The sequence below is a fragment of the Ammospiza nelsoni genome, chromosome 1 (assembly GCF_027579445.1).
Source record: "Ammospiza nelsoni isolate bAmmNel1 chromosome 1, bAmmNel1.pri, whole genome shotgun sequence".
NCBI lineage: Eukaryota > Metazoa > Chordata > Aves > Passeriformes > Passerellidae > Ammospiza > Ammospiza nelsoni.
In genome coordinates this window covers 51,012,069-51,030,803 of record NC_080633.1, presented here as the reverse complement: position 1 = coordinate 51,030,803, position 18,735 = coordinate 51,012,069, and the positions used below count along the sequence as shown (strand labels likewise).

Sequence of the window (18,735 nt, the reverse complement as noted above, 5' to 3'; positions counted from 1 at the left end):
ATTTTTTTCATTTGAATTTTGATTTCAATCCTCTGAAAAAATAACTATTAGATTTTTAACATGTGATAACACATGAAGTTTTCTCAGAAAAAAATAGTTGCAGTATAAAACTGAAGGTTGTTTGGAGACTGTGGTAGGTGTGCCCACTCTGCCTTTTTCTGACTTCCCCCTTCTGCAAGAAGAGGAGAAAAATATAAGGACTGTGAAAACACTCATGCACTGAGATAATGACAGTTTAGTAGAATAGAAAAATACACACACACAAGCAAAGCAAAAAGAAGAAATATTTCACTATTTTCCATCAGCAGGAAGATGTCCAGCCTAGGAAACTGGGCTCAATATGCCTAATGGTTACTTGGGAAGTCAAATGCCATGACCACAGATGTCTACCCCTTCCATGTCCTTTCTCTAGGCTGTCATTGCTGAGCTTGATGTCATTTGTAACGGAATGTCCCTCTGTTTGGGTCAGCTGTCTTGGCAAAACCCTTTGTTTACCCCCCGCCCACTGACATTTGAGGGTGGTGAGTATGTGGAGACAGACTCAAGTGGTAACTTTGGCAGATTTCAAAGATTCAGGTACTTCTTTCTGTCTGATTTTTCTTATTCTATTACTGATATTTACCCTGAACACATAATCAATGTAGTATTTAGTCAATGTAGTATGTAATCTAGTATTATGATGGACTTATCTATCATACCACTAGAGTGGAAAAACATAAGTGATGTAAATCAGAATAAATTTATAATGCATTTATTATTTTGCAATCTAATAATATAGCCTGTTCTAATAATTAGTGTCTTGTTTGTCAGTCATCTATTTTGAATGGGGTTATAGGTTAGAATTCTTTTCCCTGCTGTCAGAACATATTTGTATAACACTGCAGAGTACATGCTGATTTGTGAATCTAGCAGCAGCAGAATACTCTGTGAACCTTAATGCAAATATTCCATCAAGATGTTTTTAATTATTTGAGAAGTCAATAAAATTAATAGAGAATTTAATAATGCTATAAAATAAAATATTTTAGGCAAGAGTCATTTCCCTTGCATGTTGCAATTGTTCTGAAATATTATTATAGGGCCTCCAGTCTTTGTACGTTCATTTCTGAAAAGTACTCTGAGATAATAATCAGTATCATTTTGATACAAAATATTAAAATGCATAAATGGACACAAAGTTTAGCTTTTTAGAGGATAGAGAATACTAATTAGGAGTTAGAGAGGGACTGAAATCATCCTTTCACTGTATATTCCATGGTGGGTTTCGAAACAAATAAAGATGTGTTCAACAATTTGAGACAGTCAGGTTTGTCTCTGATTGTGGGAGGCCTCATTGTCTTGTATTTCTGATTCTAAGGCATATCCTAATGTACATACCCAATATCCATAGAAAGAGTTTACACCTCTATGTACCCAGGTGAAATAAGAAACGGATGGTGCAGCTATGTGTGAGAAAAGTGGGAAAGGAGAATTACACCTCAGAGTCCTGAGGTGTGCCTGAAGTCTGGGCAAAATGCTGGAACACAAGATAATTTTCTGTCATTCTTTGGAGCTTTGCTGGCAACCTGCTTCCCACTGTAAAACATTTGGGATGTGCCAACATCCTGTATATCAGCCTAACTGAGCTCCTGCCTACTAATATGGTATTTAGAATTGAACCAATGCCTCAAGGCATTCATGCAGTGCTGAAACTGCAATTGTGATTGGAATGGGCCAGGAAAAAGTTCACCTGCTCTGAGAAATTTTGTAGATTCTGGCAAAACTTACAGCTGTCAGTGAATGGAAGTAAATGTGCCAAATTTTGGAAGTTTTAGCATAGTTCGCAACATGAGTAATCATGTTTTTTTCTGCAGGGCAAATGTTTTCTTCCTAGGAAAGTAACTTCCATGTAATATCTATGGAGAAGTTGTTCCAAGGCAATATTTATAGGATAGCAATAAATAGGATAACTGTTCTAGATAAAATCAAAGAGATGTGCAGAATAATGTCAGTGATTTTTCTGTTTCTATAAATACGCTACACCCAAGGTGAGCTGTCTCTGTTAAAAATCACATCAGACTGAAAAGGACATAATTTTCCTCTAAAACTTGAGGCAAGGTGATTGGAGGCATTTTGTCATTTATTGGAGGAGCTGATGAGATCATTGTCTTTAATAGAAATAATTATTTTGGACTAAGTTAAACTGTTTGTTGTGATTCTTGGAATTATTTACATCAGAGTACTTAGGGATATAGCTACAAGGCACACAGATGTCTAGAGATTCTTATTTTCTGAATCTTATAGATGGGAGTATCTCTTCCTAATTTTGTAAACCCTTCCAGCTGTCATTCTGGATCTTGAAGTACTACTAAAAAATCTGGTCTTCAAATTATGAATAAAAAGATGTCTCTCCCCAGACCACTGCTAATTAGAACAACCTAGATCAAAATAATTTTTTTCCAGGCTTCAGAAGCCTTACATGTCAGATATTTTGAGAAGTCATTTTTATCTTTTGTATTGATGTTGTGTTTTAGATATTTTTCCATAATAAGCTACATGCCACCCATGAAGATAGAAATTATGCTCAGTAAAGCACATAATTTTCAGTTATGCAAGAAGCACTTTTGTTTCTCTAATCAGAACATGAGATGTGACATGAGTTAGAGCTGATTTACTAGTCCACATTTTATCAGAGTTAAAAATCAAAATAAAGTGTTCCATATGCAATTTCAAAATAAAAATAATTACATTGCCTTTTTTCTTTGTTTCTATGAAATCAGCTGGTATATTTGGTATAATAGTTTTGGATTTTACAGAGGGATGGGTGTTGCTTTCATTTTAAATAACTTTCCATTTTTTCGCCTTAAATTTTTAATGGTTTTTATCCAAAAATTGTGCTTCAGAACCAATTCTGTAATTTAAAAAATACTCAGCTTTAAAAATAAAAGCTCTCTTAGTAGGCAGGAATGCATAAATAACTTCTTGAAAGAATTATATAGGATTTATTAGCATGTTACCAAAGCATAAACTACTGAAAATCAAGCAAGACTGTGGTGCCAGTTGTTTGCCATCTTATTTTTTCTCATCCAACTGTTAGAAATTTCATCTAATTCATTAGCCAACTCTGTAAAAATGCTTGAAATAATATGTAATCACCCATGGAAAATGTTTTTAGTTTTTATACTACTGGTAATAAAAATTCATGACAATAATGAAATTGTATTTTAGGCCATGTTCTAGAATCATTAGTATTATTATTTTGTGCATGAAATGAATCTGTTTCAGATAGAAGAAAAGCCACCTCTGAATGATGGAGAATAAAGAAGTATCATGAAACACTTTGTTTCCAATTAGTCAAGGTGTACTAATGTCCCATTTCCCAGCTCATCATGATAATGTATAATCTGATATATTGAATGATTTGGCAATTCCAAAGACTTATACCTAACTCTATAAACTGATCTTACAAGAATACTGCATTTTGTTGATCCCATTTAATTTCTATGCTTCTCATATTCAAAGTGTAAGGTACCTCTAAGTTCTAGACATTTCATAGCTTTGGATGTCAAAAGGAACCTCTAGATATGATTCTAGTTCCTGCACAAGAACATTAACAATATTAACGAAGGTTCAAAATTGTTATTTGTGATATATGCCACATCTTACAAAAAGAATCAGACTACTTAAATGGTTGCTTTCACTATTTAAAAATGGCAAAAAATAGGTTTATTTCAGTTTAAAATAAGAAATCCCTTATTTTTAATATCTAAGTATAGAAAGTAAAATAATGTTATCAGATGTGTCCTTTGAATCTTCTGTTTAGTACAGCAGAAATTCTGCTGGTTTTAGTAAATTAATTTTCAGTAATTTTGTGGTTAATATAAATTGCTTTCAGAGAAATTGCCTAGTGAGTCCTGAAAGTTGTGAGCACTACTAATCAATGGGATCTTAATTTATTTGCCACACCACCAGCCTATCAACTTTCCTGGTGCCTGGGAGGCAACTGGTAAGAAGGCAACCAGAAAAATGAGTGGTAAATTCTGAAGGAAGCTTGGTTTGGCCAACAACTTTCACGTTTCTTTTTCATATTTGTAGAGTGTTGTGAGCAAATACAAGACTTATGACTTCAGTTTTTGTGAGTACATGCAGCCTGTTGAAGTATCTCTTTGAAGTGCCATTTTTGTATGACCTCACAAAAGTTAGAAATTAACTTTAAGGCACTTCACTGTGAAATGCCAACACATAAAAAGAGACATCCTTGTTAGTAAAATTGAGGAAAAAGAAGGGAAGGAAAAAGAAGGGACATGTCAGACACCGAGATGGAGAAGAGAAACAGCTCACTGGCAGGAATAAGAATCATTTACAGGAAATAAACCACATCCTTCTTGACAAAAGCCTGAGAAGATTGTGGGCATGGGTGGAAAAAGATGAGACGCTGACAAATGCATGAACATCACACATAACTAATTCAAGCAATAAATATTTCTGAGCCTCCCACCAGCCTTCTCCTCCTGCACTTCTTTGTAATTTCACTGACTTATCTCTGCAGTAAAAAAATCTAATTAGATTGCCAAGTGTAGCACATTAATTAACAGATAAACTAACAGTATTAAACAGCAATAGTCTAGAAGCTGACTCTGGTCTTCCTAATTAGGCAGCTCTCTCAGCATGAAGTAGGAAAAGCAACTAACACAACAGTATAACATAAAGGGCAAGAGAGCCCATTATGCTCGTAGGCAGTGAAGAAAAAAAAGAGACACAAGAAAAAAAATCCCTTATGCTTAGTGATCTATAACTGCTCCATGAGTTACACTGAGATTATGACTGATTTATATTCAGCATACTTGATAAGTTCTAATGTAATCTATTTTTCTTAGGAAAAGCATCTCAAAGAGTCGATGGCAGGGATCAAAATGTTGTCTTTGAGTTGTCTTAACTGAGATGAGAGAGTGTAATTATTTATTTAGGCATTGAGGTAAAATACTTTTTCCTATTCACTTTGTGTAAAAATGAGCCAGGCTTGGTGGAACAATAGGTGTCTTTTTATTCCAAAGTATTTCAACTTTCAAGTTGTGTATTTATTTTATATTGTTTTACTGATTCACTTTCGTATTTTACTGCTTAAAGTTCAATGAAAAAGGATTGTGCACGAAACCTTTTCTGTACATGAAGGACATTCAATAGCTGAGAAGTTCCCATTAAGTTCAGTGAGATTTTTGCCATTAGTAACTCAGGCAATGAGGAGCTAATGTTGTAAATATATTAACTCAAAAGCTGGATACCACACATCCCTTGAGCAAAAAACAGACTGCAAAACTGACCTGTACAGCATGCTCTGAAGATATGTGTCACATCTAGAAGAAGCAAAAAGATCTGTTTTCCCTTTCTGAGGTTAAAAAGTACATGGAAAATTCTGTCTTTGTTTTAAATTTAATTTACCTTGTGGTATGAAGCAACTCTAAATCTGTTTGCCAAATCAGTGTATACAAAGCCTGTAAAAGAAAGAAAAGATAATTTGGACAATACTGGCTGAGGTAAATGAGACAATACATTTGTTGTCTCTCTGTAAAGGAATACTTAAATATCAGTATTATTAAGTGGTTTATTTCATCTGGTAAAAAAATGCAGAGCTGTTCCTTAAAAGATGATTGAATAAAACTTGCCCATAGGAGTTGGAAACTAAGAATTGTTGTTTACAGTGAGGCTATTTTACACTGAACAGAAAAAATTTGCCATAACTTGGATACTATGATAGGATATCAGCAGACGTTCTTGAAAGTACTGCTTTTGCTGAGTGATCTACTCAGAAATTCAAAGCAATACTGATTCTACTGAAGCTGAAATAGCTTTGGTAGTGATGAGATTTTCTTGTAATAATTCTTCTGTGTAGACAAGGTCATCTAAAGCAGTTTAAGCACCTTTAAATGAAAAGAGTGTACAGTCCATTTGATCTCCCCTTGGCTTTAATTACATCTGCCTGCACAGCAGTGCCCTAAAGGATCAAGGATCTTCAGAAGAGAACATTTCCAAGGACTCAATAACTTAATACCAGAAGGACCCATCCTTATTAAAATAAATTAGGGGAAAGGATATGGATTGAGGTTTTTTGATTGGTGTTGGTTTTGCTTGTTTTAACTCTTATTACATCTTTCTTTAAAACTAAAATGCTGAAAATACATTTACTTTAATATAGTAGAAAATTCAGTGAAGAATTTTGTTGAGGGGAGTAGAAAAGGACTAAGAATTAAAAGTCAATAGGAACTGGGAGTCTAAGATCTTGTAAGTTTATAATTTTCAGTATAGCTAGAGATTTTTTCCCCAAAGGCCATTGGATAATGAAGAGATGCCCTACTGTTGTAACATACAGCTCAAAGACTATTGAAAAGCTCTTAGAGGCCCAGGTATTTCTGTACAGTGTATTCTTCCTACTTTTTGAAGTAAATGGAAGATTGCGCTGCACTGAAAGCATAATACTTTGAGGAAGATTTACTCCCCAGAATTGTCTCAACAGGAGCTTGGTGTCTGCAAGGCTGAGCAGAAAAAAATTTTGGTTGAGTTCCACATGGTGTGATATCTCAGGTTCAGCAGCAATAGTAGTCATTTGTAAACTCTTCAATTAACTTAGACTGGCAGTGTGACAGTGGGTTTTTCTCTGAGCAAAATTCTTTCCTCGTCATCATAAACATCTTGCAAAATCCTTAGAGCATCCTGAAAATAAGTTTTAAAAAAAACCTGCATATATTTTACCTTTTACGTTTTGTTCTCCTGTCTTTTTTGCTTGTTGCAAGTAAGCCTGACTTTCCACTGAAGCTCAGTTGTCTGGAGGAGGAAATATTGCTTTCATAAAAAAATAAGAGTAATGTCTGATTTCTCTGGGAGTTTACAGCCATTCACCAAAAAAATAAACAAAAATATCCATATTTCATTCCAAAATGAAAGCTATCAATATAAACAGTTTTATATCCTTATTTTCCCTCTTCCTTCACAAACTCAGGATTTCTTCCTGAGCTGTAGTTTGGGTGTCTTCTCTCCTTGAGATTTGATTTCTGACCAGATACATCTCTATAAAACACTAGGGACAATCTTCCTGTTATTTAATACTGTGGCTCAAACGAGCACAAAAACAGAGAAAGAACCACAATCCTGGCAAAGAACCCCACAGGCTTTAAAAAAGAAAAAAAAGAAGCAGTATTATACAGAGTATATCTGCTAGAAGGCACTGAGCTGGTGCTTTTCAACAAAGTTTAGAAATTACAAGACAGTGTTATTTTTAATCATTCTCCAAAGCCTGTTAATGTCCACCACTCTACTCAGTTTCAAGATACTAGTGATACAGAGCTACTTACCTGAAGCAATAATGTTGGACCAGAATAATTCCATATTTAGCAAGATGCAAACACGGACACGTACATCTACGCCTGGACAGCATTGCATGTGCAATTTTTATTGTTCATGAATACAATGAATACCATTTGTTGGCATTGTTTGAGCGTCTTTGCTTGTTTGACTTGAAAATGAAAATTAAAAGGCAGCTACAGATTGTATAAAAATGCCTTTAACTATTGCTCATCAGAGGAAGCAGCTTTTTGATTTTGTTAGGAAAACTAGTGTGAGTCATTTGTTACAAGAGCTTAATTTTTAATCAGTAAGGATTTTTCCCCCTTATTTGTAATTATGTATAAATGTATCTCATCTTCACTTGCTACACATTAAATAATTTATGCATTTCTTGTATTTACAACACTGCCTTGATGATGCTAAATTTTCAGTTAGCAATTCTTACATTTTGATTAAACCCCCCAGAAATGAATGGGCTGTGATCTATAGGTAAAAGTTAAAGGTTAAAAATAATTTCAGTACTTCTGCATAATTTAAGGGTATGATTTTTTGAGCAAATTCTTATATTTAGTGGCTTGTGAACAGAAATTGGAATTTTTTAAAATTAAATTATCTTATTGCAGTCAAATAGGAAACAATTAGTTTATCCAAGACTAGGATTTCATAAGCAGAAAAAAAAAAAGAGTGGAGATAGTCTAGGTGGGTTTTTCTGATTTTTTTTTTTTTTAATATGCATGAGTCCTCCATTGATTCATAAGACAACTTTTTGTAATGAATTTTATTTGTTATTAAAATATCTACTTGGATAACAGTAATTAGTCAGATGTTCTCAAATTGATGTAGAAGCATAGGAACCTGATTACAATTTTAAATATTTACATAAAATGGCTTATTTTTCTCCCATTGATTTCTGACAGAGTAGATTGTTCTTAATGCTTTTGAACATCAAAGGCATTTCTGTAAGCACTTATGTGCTGACCTCCTAACCACTATTTCAGAAAATTTTTTTGCCTCATTAAAGGTGAAAAGCAAAATGTATGTTTTGCTTTTCTTTCCTTAACAGAGAATTGATAGCACAGGACTTAGTCAGTTCTCTTTGTTAAATAGATGGAAGTCTAATCCTTCACTGGTACTAGTGATGAGAAATATGGTTTCTGATGGAACATCTTTAGAAAGTCAGGAGTCTGGAAACTGACTCTGCTGGTTCAGCAATACTCTCACTAGGGAAAATGTTAGGACAAGAGGAACAGCACTGACTGCACTGAAAGCTCTTGCATGCACAAACTAAATATGAATTGTCAGGTTAATAACCTCTTCATGGATTTCTTCTACTGAGGAGTTATATTTTAAAATATACTGACAACAGTATCTGCATTTATATTGGCATTGATTTTTTTTGTTTGTTTTAGGATGCTGCCACCTGAACAGAAAGAGTTCACAAAAGCTTTTGTGTCCATTACTGATTACCTTACTTAAAATCCTTCTGTAATGATAAAGTCATCTCCTATATTTATAAAGTCTTTCTCCCATATACCTGTCACAATAATTTGTTAAACCCAAAAAGAAGCAATTTTCCTTTACAAAGCAAATCCATGTGTGGATAATCCAAGATGTGCCTATCACATTACATATTAGGTCATATTCCATTGTAGTAAGCCAAGACCACGTCTGCTACGTGCTTTAATTATTTTATTTGTTCCAAAAAGTGTTGTCTGGATAAAGGGTGAAAAATAACTTTCAAACACCAGATTAATCACAGCCAAATCTGTAGGGAAAATTTCTCTGGATGCCCTGTTCCAGCCAAAAGAAAGAGCACTTTAAAAAATGGGATGTGGCAGTTTTAAGCAATAAAATTTACTTATCCACATCTGAGTTTTAAGAAAGTATCTTCTCCTTTTACTCACGTGGAGCATTCATTGCTTCATGATTGAATAGCAGCATCTTATGCAGCTGGAGTGAGTTGCCTGTACACACTTGCATGCATTTTCTACCTACTTGGAAATATCTTGAGTGTTATCCTCCCTTTTTTAGTTAAACGTAATCAATTGTAGCCTAAGTAGGGGCTGTAAAATTTCATCCCTTGTGTGAATTTGTGTATTTGCTGTAGTGACTGTCACTAACGTACAGAGCTAGTCGAATTGTTTTTAAGAATCAGATACAGGTTTTTGAAAATCACTGTTGAAAAATAATTTCATTAATTACACAGTCTCAAAAAATCTCGAGGACTGAAGGAAAATGTTTTTTTCAAATAATTTGCAAACATATTTTGGGTGTTTCTAATAACAGATAAATGGCCTCAAAAAAGAAAAATGCTCTCATCTGAAAGAACAGCTATATGTATACTCTTACTCAGACTCCCTTTATTTTTGGAAAAAAATAGAATTTGACAGATTTTGGTAAAATTTCTTTTCTGGGAGATACAGTCTTATGATATTTTGAGCCTTCCAGACATTTCAAACTGATTGACCAAAAATGCAATTTCTTTTCGTTACTTAATCTGACTCTTCTATTAAGCAACAAGTTTGCCAGGAGCCTGTAAATATAGAAATAAACACTAGAAAATGTTGAAGAAATTAAGCAAAAGTCTTAGATTCTAGTATCAATATTCAATTTAGAGCTTGAAAACTTAAATGAAATTAACCCTTTAGCTCAGAAAAAATAAATCAGTCATCATGGATGAAGAATTTCAATTATAAGAGTAACAGACTTTGTGTTTGTAAGTATTGAATCTGCTGCATGTTAATCTGTGTTAACTGTATGTAAGCAGGTCCCTTATAGTCTTCCTGAGAAGAAACTCTCATCCTGCTGCATTTTTTAGCTTTTAGGGATAGAGAATAATCAAAAGTTCAGGACACTGAATTGCTGGCACTGGCTGAGCAAGGAAACCTGAAATGCATGGTACAATTCCTAGGGGAGGAACAGCCAGTCACACAGCTGAGGTGCCATGAGCAAACTCCTGCTGGAGAGACTGTTATGGGAAGTGGAGAATTTAGAGGTCTTAAGCTCTGCTACACCAGAAACTCTTGAACTGTAAACCCTGCTAGAAGTTATAGATAGATCATATATGGCTGTAGGGAGGGAGACACAATATATCACTGACCTTGTTAAGTGCAGTCTGAGAAACACAAGGAAAAACACTTGACAATAAAGCAAATATTCTGTTTCCTTGTTCAGTTAAGGAAAAAAGGTGAAAACCCAATTAAATGAAACTCAGTTCTTCTGGCAGAATTAAATGTACAAATAAACTCTGAGCATGTGGGTTGTACTACGTGAAATCTATAGGTCCCTTTGAATCTTCATGATTTTGTGACTAGGCGTTCTTACCTGATGTACTTGTCATGGTGAATATATTTGCAACAAAAATTGTTTTTCCCTCTCAGGGAAGTAGCTCGCTTTATATGTGTGATATAATGCAAGTTAAGCATTTCATATTGCTGTATATTTAATCCTTCTGGGATTTTCTTTCCCAGAGTGTAAGCAATGTTGCAAGTGATGCTGATGTAGTGCCATCAATCCTTACACTTTTGTTAATTTTTATTCAAATACAGCATCCATTCACTTAATATTGGTAACTGTATGCCCTTATACAGTAGCACCTTAATCCAGTAGCACTGGAGGCTGTTTACTTGTTAAATTATTAGACTTTCACTGAACCAAGGCAGAACCTAATGAATGTAGATCATCTGAAAATAAAGCTTTGACTCCTAATCTTGAGTATGAGTGGGGCTTTTAAATTGAACACACTAAAATAAACACAAAGGATAGTAAACACTGGATTCAGCCATCCGGAAGTTCACGCTTAATCTGTGCGTGGCAGAGTTTGGGGCTCAGATTTTATGGCTTACAAGTTTGGAATCCAAACACTTTCTTACATCCCAATATGCAAGACATCATTGAGTGAGGAATACACTATGCATGATCTTAGTCAGATATATTGTATATTAGGCAGGAGAGGAAAAAATTTTTGACTGAATTACCTATTTTTAATTATTTGACCAGAATCAAGTTCCAGTGGTCTGCTTTTCCTATGTTGTGCTAAACACAAGACATTAATCTCTGATTAATTTGGAAATAAAACAGTGAAACTGAACTGTATAAATATGCAAAGTTGTTCTGCTATCATTTATGCTAATGAATTTTCCTCTATTAACTCATAATTTTGAATTGAAATACATGAGCTAAAGGTAACAACTCACCTTCGTTTTTGTTTCCATAAAATGAATTTGTACACCAAGATGGAATTAGCAGCAGCAGCAGACTCACAGTTTCACTAAAGGACTAGACATCTGTTAGAAATGGGGTTTAGAGACACACATTTTTTGCCCTTAGGCAATAGTGAGGTTACTCACTATGATAAATGTGTGTGTTCCATGGTCAGGCCTGTCTCAGTCTTGCACTCTGTGCTTTTTGCAGTCAACTGTAGAAGTTTGAATGACAATTATGAGATTTTTACTGCATCAGACTTATCTGAGCACAGGAGCTTGAAACAGTCCATGCTCCACACTCCTTAATCATTGTCTGTGCAGCTCTCTTTGAGAGTTCAATTTAAATACAAGATCCATAGTTGGAAGAAGTAAAGAATATATGTTTGAGAGTGATTTTGTGAATAAAGTATATGGAACATGACTGAGAAAGAAGAATTTGGTCTTGAGTAATGGGTGTTCGGATAGCATCCAGATATTAAAAGACATGGAAAGATTGTATACCAGGAGATGATTGAATTGGGTGGCATCAGCTCAAAAAGAGAACTTCTGAAGCAGTATTTTGTGGGCCAGCTGTGTGTCTTTCTGTTTTCATGTAGCTGTAAACATTAAAACCAAAGCTCTAGCTAGTCATCCATTTCCTTAATGTTTCAACAGATTGTCTTGTCCATTTTGTAGATAATTTATTCGCTGAGTAAACTGAGTGTGAAGGTTGTAAGACATGGTACGAAGTTTTCTTTGCTGTAGTTCTTTTATTAAGTAATGAGTAAGTTCACCAGTGTAATAAGGATTGAGACCTGTTTTGGCCATTTACTGTGTGAGAGTCAGAGCTGTCTTCTTTTATTGACCTGGAGCTCTTGTGATTTACCTTTTTAATAAACAGTGAAAACATTAGTAGAGGCTAGCTGTTTTCAAGTAAATTAAGTACTGTACCTAGGTTTAGAGTTTAATGATATACTTTAATGTTCCCATTGAGAGCCAATGTCAAATGGTGGGTTTCAAAATGAAGAACAGAATGAAACATATTTACTATTGCAAGGAATGCTTCTGGCTTGTAAACCAGGATGATAAGATACAAAAAAGCAGACTTTCTTCAGAATATTTGAATTATACGTTTATTTTTACCAGATTTATTTTAAAGTACCCTAGCTAAGGAATAGTAGATCATAGAAAATATTTTGTTGCATATAGTTCATAGTTGAAAGGTGCCTGAATTTTACTTTTCACAGTTGTAAATTAACCATATAAAGGTATACATATGAAAACTTTTCAAAGTGTAAAAACTCATGTACAGCCATCAAATAAGTGTTTTTATTGATGCTGAATCTCTTTTCTTCCTTAGGAATAGACTACTTTAAATAGACTGTTTCTCTTAGCATCCATTTTAATCGTCCTTCTGGAGTCATAAGGCAGAATAGATTGTGGAAAGAATAGTTCTTGTCTGAGATGAAGATTATCTTGGGTTACAGTCTTAGTTCTCTCTGGCACTGGTAGTCGTCCTCTATAGGAGACTACTATGTACTGTTCAGTATGATTTATTTTGCAAACTGTGGTTAGAATGCGTAAGCTTAAAACTGAATTGCGATGCATACTATGAATATGTTCATTTTCTCATTTATCCATCATGTAGTCAAAATGTAGCATATATAAAAATGTTCCCATTTACCTTTAAAATTAATTATATTTTTGAAATTAATTATATTTTTGAAATTTGAAGAACCAATGAAAGAAAATTTTCTTGAAAATCTTCAACCAAAAAAAATCATTAACTTTACATTAAGTTCTTGAAATATCATCCTATTTAAACACACGCTTAAGAAAATAATTTTGTAGTGTATTCTGAAGCCTCATCTAAGTTCATAAAATTTTCAAATGCTTTAGTGTTTTCTCCTGTGTATATAACACAGTAACTAATTCAAGTTAGTTGAAACTGCACAGAACTTCACTTGTCACAAAATTATTGTCTCAAGGAACAATTAGCTTGTATAAAAATTTAGTTTAATATTGTCAGAAAGAACCCAATTTTCCTACTAAAAAAAAAAAAAAGCAGAGGACATACATATACATACACTTGGGGACACAGGAAAGCCATGGTCATTATATTAATATCTTTAAATGTATTCTATATTCTTTTGGTTTTCTTTCTTTTTAATTTTGCTTCTTCTTCTTTTTCATTTCACTTGTCGCATTTGTTTCTTATTAGATAGAAAATTATGACAAAGCCACATGTTTATAAACATTTTCACAGGAGTTAGAAAAATTAATTGTAAATACCACCACTATAGTAACTACAATTTTTTTTTAGTAGGAATGTTATATTAGGATAAAAATAGGGGAAAATGTTTGTGCTTTGAAATTCAGGAAAAAAATTAAAGTAAAAGTGTTTTTTATATATCTTAAGTGGATATAGCACTCAGAACTTGGCAAAGAATTCCCACTACCTTTAGGAAATATTTCCTCACAGATTTATTTGGAGAGTTTCTGGCAGGCATATAAAAAGTGAGAGGAAAGTTTGTGTCATTTACCCAAGCATTGAGTTAAAAATACACTTTGACAAAACTCTTACTACTTTGATACTGCATTGCCATATGTACACTGTATGTAATGTAAAGAAAAGAGAGGAAAAAATTTCACACCTCCTTGCAAAGGTATTTTTTCTCTTTCAAACATTGACATCACTTGACAGATAACAACAGGATTCAGGCTCAGTGCATTGGAAACTAAGCAGGCAAGAGAAGCGTAAGATTGATTTTCTTTCACCATGTGCTTCCAGAATATGAATAAGTACACATTATTGTAAATGCAACGTGCATCTGTATCTGTATTAGTCTTTTGCTCCTTTGTGGCAGGTGCCTTGACTTTTGAAAAAAGGAGCTGAGGCAGTGTCAATTTGGCTGCAGCAGACTTGAGGCCAGAGCTGACCGTGTCCTTACAGCTGGGCTGTAGTGCCTGAAGGCCGTGCTCGAACACGGAACCTTTGGCTCTCTGCCTCTCTGTAAGAAAACATAAAAGAGGAGGTAATTTTTGACTGCTGTGCTGGGCCTTTTGACTGCTGTGCTGGGCCATGGCTTTTTTTTGGGGGGTTTTTTTTTTGGGTTTTTTTGGTTTTTTTTTTTTTTTTTTTGGTGAAATGATGTGTAGCAGTGCATCTGTAACGTGAGCTCAGCGAACTTAATTCTTGTTGAGGCTCAAGCTGCAAAGACCCCAGTGGCAAATTCAGCACGCTATCATGTTGACAGCATATGGAACTCCCGAAAAAGTAGATTAGGATTTTCTGAAGAAATTTCTGTATATGTAATTTTTTTGTGAATATTAACAAAATGAGGCTTTATTCTTGGTATAATTTTGAGCCTTATCCCTTGATTTGTTAGAAGAAATATTTTTTTTTGCCATTAAACTACGTAAACAATACACAGTTTATGTGCTTATATTTCCCATAATGATATTTTAGAACCCGTGACTAATAGCTACAAATGAATCTACAGATGTGGAATAGTTTGGGTCGGGCAAAGATGTTTTGATCTATCTCTGATATTTTTAGATGGTAGATGCTCAGTGTATGGCTATTACCATCTATTACTATACTACTGGCACATCAGATGTAGGGTTCAAACGATAGGGTAAGAAAAGAATGCTAAAAGTGAGCATCTTTTCCCTAAAGCTCATTTAGTCTAAACAGACAATTTAAACAGATGGAAAAAATGGATGAGAGATAACAGAGTGGGAAAATTTCACTGAAGGTCGCTGTCAGTCAGCGGTACAGAACTTTTATATCTTTAATCTCACTGATATATTCTGTACAGGCTTTGAAGAGTCAATCATTCAGAGATCAGTAGCAATTTAAAAATATGCGTACATGTTAAATTTATAATTTAGGAGGAGAAACATATTGCCATGGTTTTTGTTCACGGTATGGTAAACATTTTTCTGGAAAACACTTTGCTGTTCTGCTTTGTTTTGATCGCTGTAATTTTACTGTGTCACAAAGCAGGGATTATTTAGTAACTCCAGGCAGTACCTTGATCAAAGCAGCTAAGTAGTTGTGAAGAAGTATCTCATGAGTCTTTGTGAATGAACACTTCTTCATTCTTAAAATGCTGGCATTGAAGATAGTTATATTTCTTTCACAAGAAATGGAGTAAATAGAGAAGTTCTGAAGCTTGAGTCTGATTTGGGGGCTCTTTCTTTCTAATTAGTTGATAAATTGAAAGATTTGATGCCCTGGTCAAATTTTGCCAAATCCTGCATGTAGCCAAAAGTACAGGACAAAAGCATAGGTAGGAAGACCTGTGGCTGGGGATTTAGCTTCCTTGGAGATTTGGGAATAGGGTCACATTTGTCACCCAATATCCTGTTAATCTTTGCAAGGCTTTCTGTGATATTTTTAGAGGAAAATTGATGATGCATTAACTAATGAAAGGACTTTAATGTGGTCTCAAGCATTTACTGTGATAAGGCCTAACACATCTATCAAGCCAAAGGAAAGTGGTGTAATATTTTTACTGTTTTAACACTGTTTTCCCATCTAACTATATAATAGGAAATCCAGTAGGGCAGAAATCAAATTGCAAGTAATCAGATTTGTACTTCCTATTTCCATGTAATTTAAAAAAATTTATCAGGTTTTCTTTCTCCCTTCTTTCTTCATTTTCTTCTTCTTTCTTCTCTTTCTCTCTCTTTTTTAAACTTTATCTTTTCTTATGAAGGTTTTCCCTGTTGCATTAGTAGCCTCTGACAACAGTCACTGACTGCAGGTAAACGTACTTCATGTGATGGTTTAGGTCTTTTTCCTACTAATGCTGATAGATGAGTGGCTAAGGAGGAGAAAAATTATATATTTACATTGCAATTATAGGAATTATATGGTTTACTGTCTGAGCAGCATTCTGCACTATGGTAATTATCATGATATTAAATATCTGAGTGCCATCATAGAAAGAACACAAGTCATTACTACAGTCTACATATGATAACTCTTAAACATAATTGCTGTGTAATGTTCAGGTGATTGAATTATCATTCAGACCCATGCTCAGTTCAGCCATGCCTAAAAAAAAAATCTGTTTAATCAAAGATTACTGCAGCTTCTTTTTTGATTGAATTATTTTCAAAACATGGAAATTCAGGGACAGATTCTGGAAGAAATATAGCCCTTTTACTCAGCTTTGTTAAAGTGTGTAATATAAATTTTCTTCAAAGAATGAGTACACCTATGGAACTGTAACAATGATGTAGGAACAGAAGGGATACTTGCCTTGTCATGGACATCTTGTGAATCCACAAAACTGTGTGGTCCTGACCAGCTATGGGTCAGATCCCTGACTATTAAGCCAACTTTTTCAGATGTTACAAAGTGGTACCTGCTGGCCTTAGTGGGAAACTGATATACTCCATACAGAAGTTTCTGTAACCATCAGAAAGTAAATTTAAGAAATTTTATGAAAGACAGTCTCAGACATTGCATGTGGAATCATCGTTTTATGATGTATATTTGATATGAAGGTTACTTAAAGTGTAATATCCATCAATTTTCTTTCATATTATTCAACACTTGTGCCAGGCAGTTGTATGTAGATTCAAAAGAGCAGGATATCTGTAGCAAATTTACTTTACATAAAGGTAAGATTTTTGTGATAAAAGGGTGACTTTCATACTGCATTTTTTTTTCTACAAACAGATTTCATGTTTTTCTAAAAGTTGCTTTTGGTTTTTTTTTCCATAAACTACACACAAAAATCTCAAGAATTAATTTCTCAGATCTCTTGACAGCTTGCAAGGCAAACAAAACCACCTGGTTAATATAATCTTTGTTACATTGTTTTGTTAACAATTTATTTTGTTTCTTAAAAAAAGTAATAATTCCAGAAGTAATGGATTTACTCGAGCCATGATAACCCCACTTCAGAAATTCAATGTGTTGCTTCTGAATGCTTCTTCATCTATGCCCAAGTAAATATGCCGTCTTTCATGCTGGTAACTTCTAAATGGATTTATTACACAACAAATACAACATACCATATTTATATTTAACTTAGAGCTGACTCCCATGGTTGAAATTTGTCATTTGGAAGAACCAGATCAGGCTGAGAATTCTAGTTGTACTTGAAGCTTAATGCATATTTATTATTGAAATTTGCGATTTAAGAGGTGTTTTATAAAGAAAAGTCATATTTCTAATATATATTGCTGAATTCTGACAAAAATGAGATGTATGGTGACAATTATGGGATATCACATTCATTTCTAAGGCTCGTATTTTATGTACCGAATAAAATTCTTCACAATTTAGTTGGCATAAACAATAAGGGGATCACAATTTATGAATTCTTCAGAAGTCTTTGCAGATTTAGGAAGACTTGGCCATGTAAATTCAAATTGAAATATATGCAGTTAGGCATAGTGTTTTAATGGAGTTTTGAAAAAGGCTTCTGTGTTAATTACACAACAGAAATGTGTTTGTCTCTGTGTTTTTGAGAGAGGGTGGAAGTTTTAAATTAATTCCCATAATAATAACAAAAACAAGTTAGTAGTTTTAAAAAGTTACAAGGAGTCACTGAAGATCAGACCACAGAAGAAGGCAAAAAATCCGATGTGGTTGAAGAATCGGTGATAAAATGCCACCCCTCTTTACATTCAGAGCATGAATGAATATGGTCTGTCAATCAGGAGTATAAATGCTTTTGAAAAACAGGAAGAATTTTACTTAACAACTATTCAAATTGTTAGTTGTCAACAGTGAGGATGAAATGTTCGTACAAATAGTTGCTAAGACACTGGTGGTTGGACTATTATCAACTTACAAAGGGGATTTTTTAAATATGTGTAAATTTTTAGAGATAAATATCTGTTTGAAATCTTTTACAGAACTTCCCTTAAGTGACGAGATTCAATATTCAGCATAAATGCATCTGTTCAATGGAGTCCAGTTCTGCAGCTATTTTTACTGGGATCTAGCATGCAGAAAATTGTGGAAAATTTGTGTCCATTCTTTAAAGTAGAGATTGCATCATGAAAATAAGACAAAATAAAATTTTGAAGTGTTATTTTGCAATATATATATATATATATATATATGAATATTGGATTGACCTTAAATGTTTGCATCCCTCAGTTTCCACATATTTTGAACAAAACCAAACATGAAAAAAATTGCTTCAAATGACAGAGGTTTTTTTTTCTTTTCAAAATTAGTTGAGGTCATAACTTACTTGCCATT

At 33.9% G+C, this 18,735-nt stretch overlaps 1 protein-coding gene across 1 annotated transcript in view; it reads left to right on the top strand.

Moving 5' to 3' along the window:
- The window catches only part of CNTNAP2 (contactin associated protein 2), a 1,021,743-nt gene that overhangs the window by 460,718 nt on the left and 542,290 nt on the right, over positions 1 to 18,735 (top strand). The gene's annotated exons all lie outside the window — the stretch shown is intronic.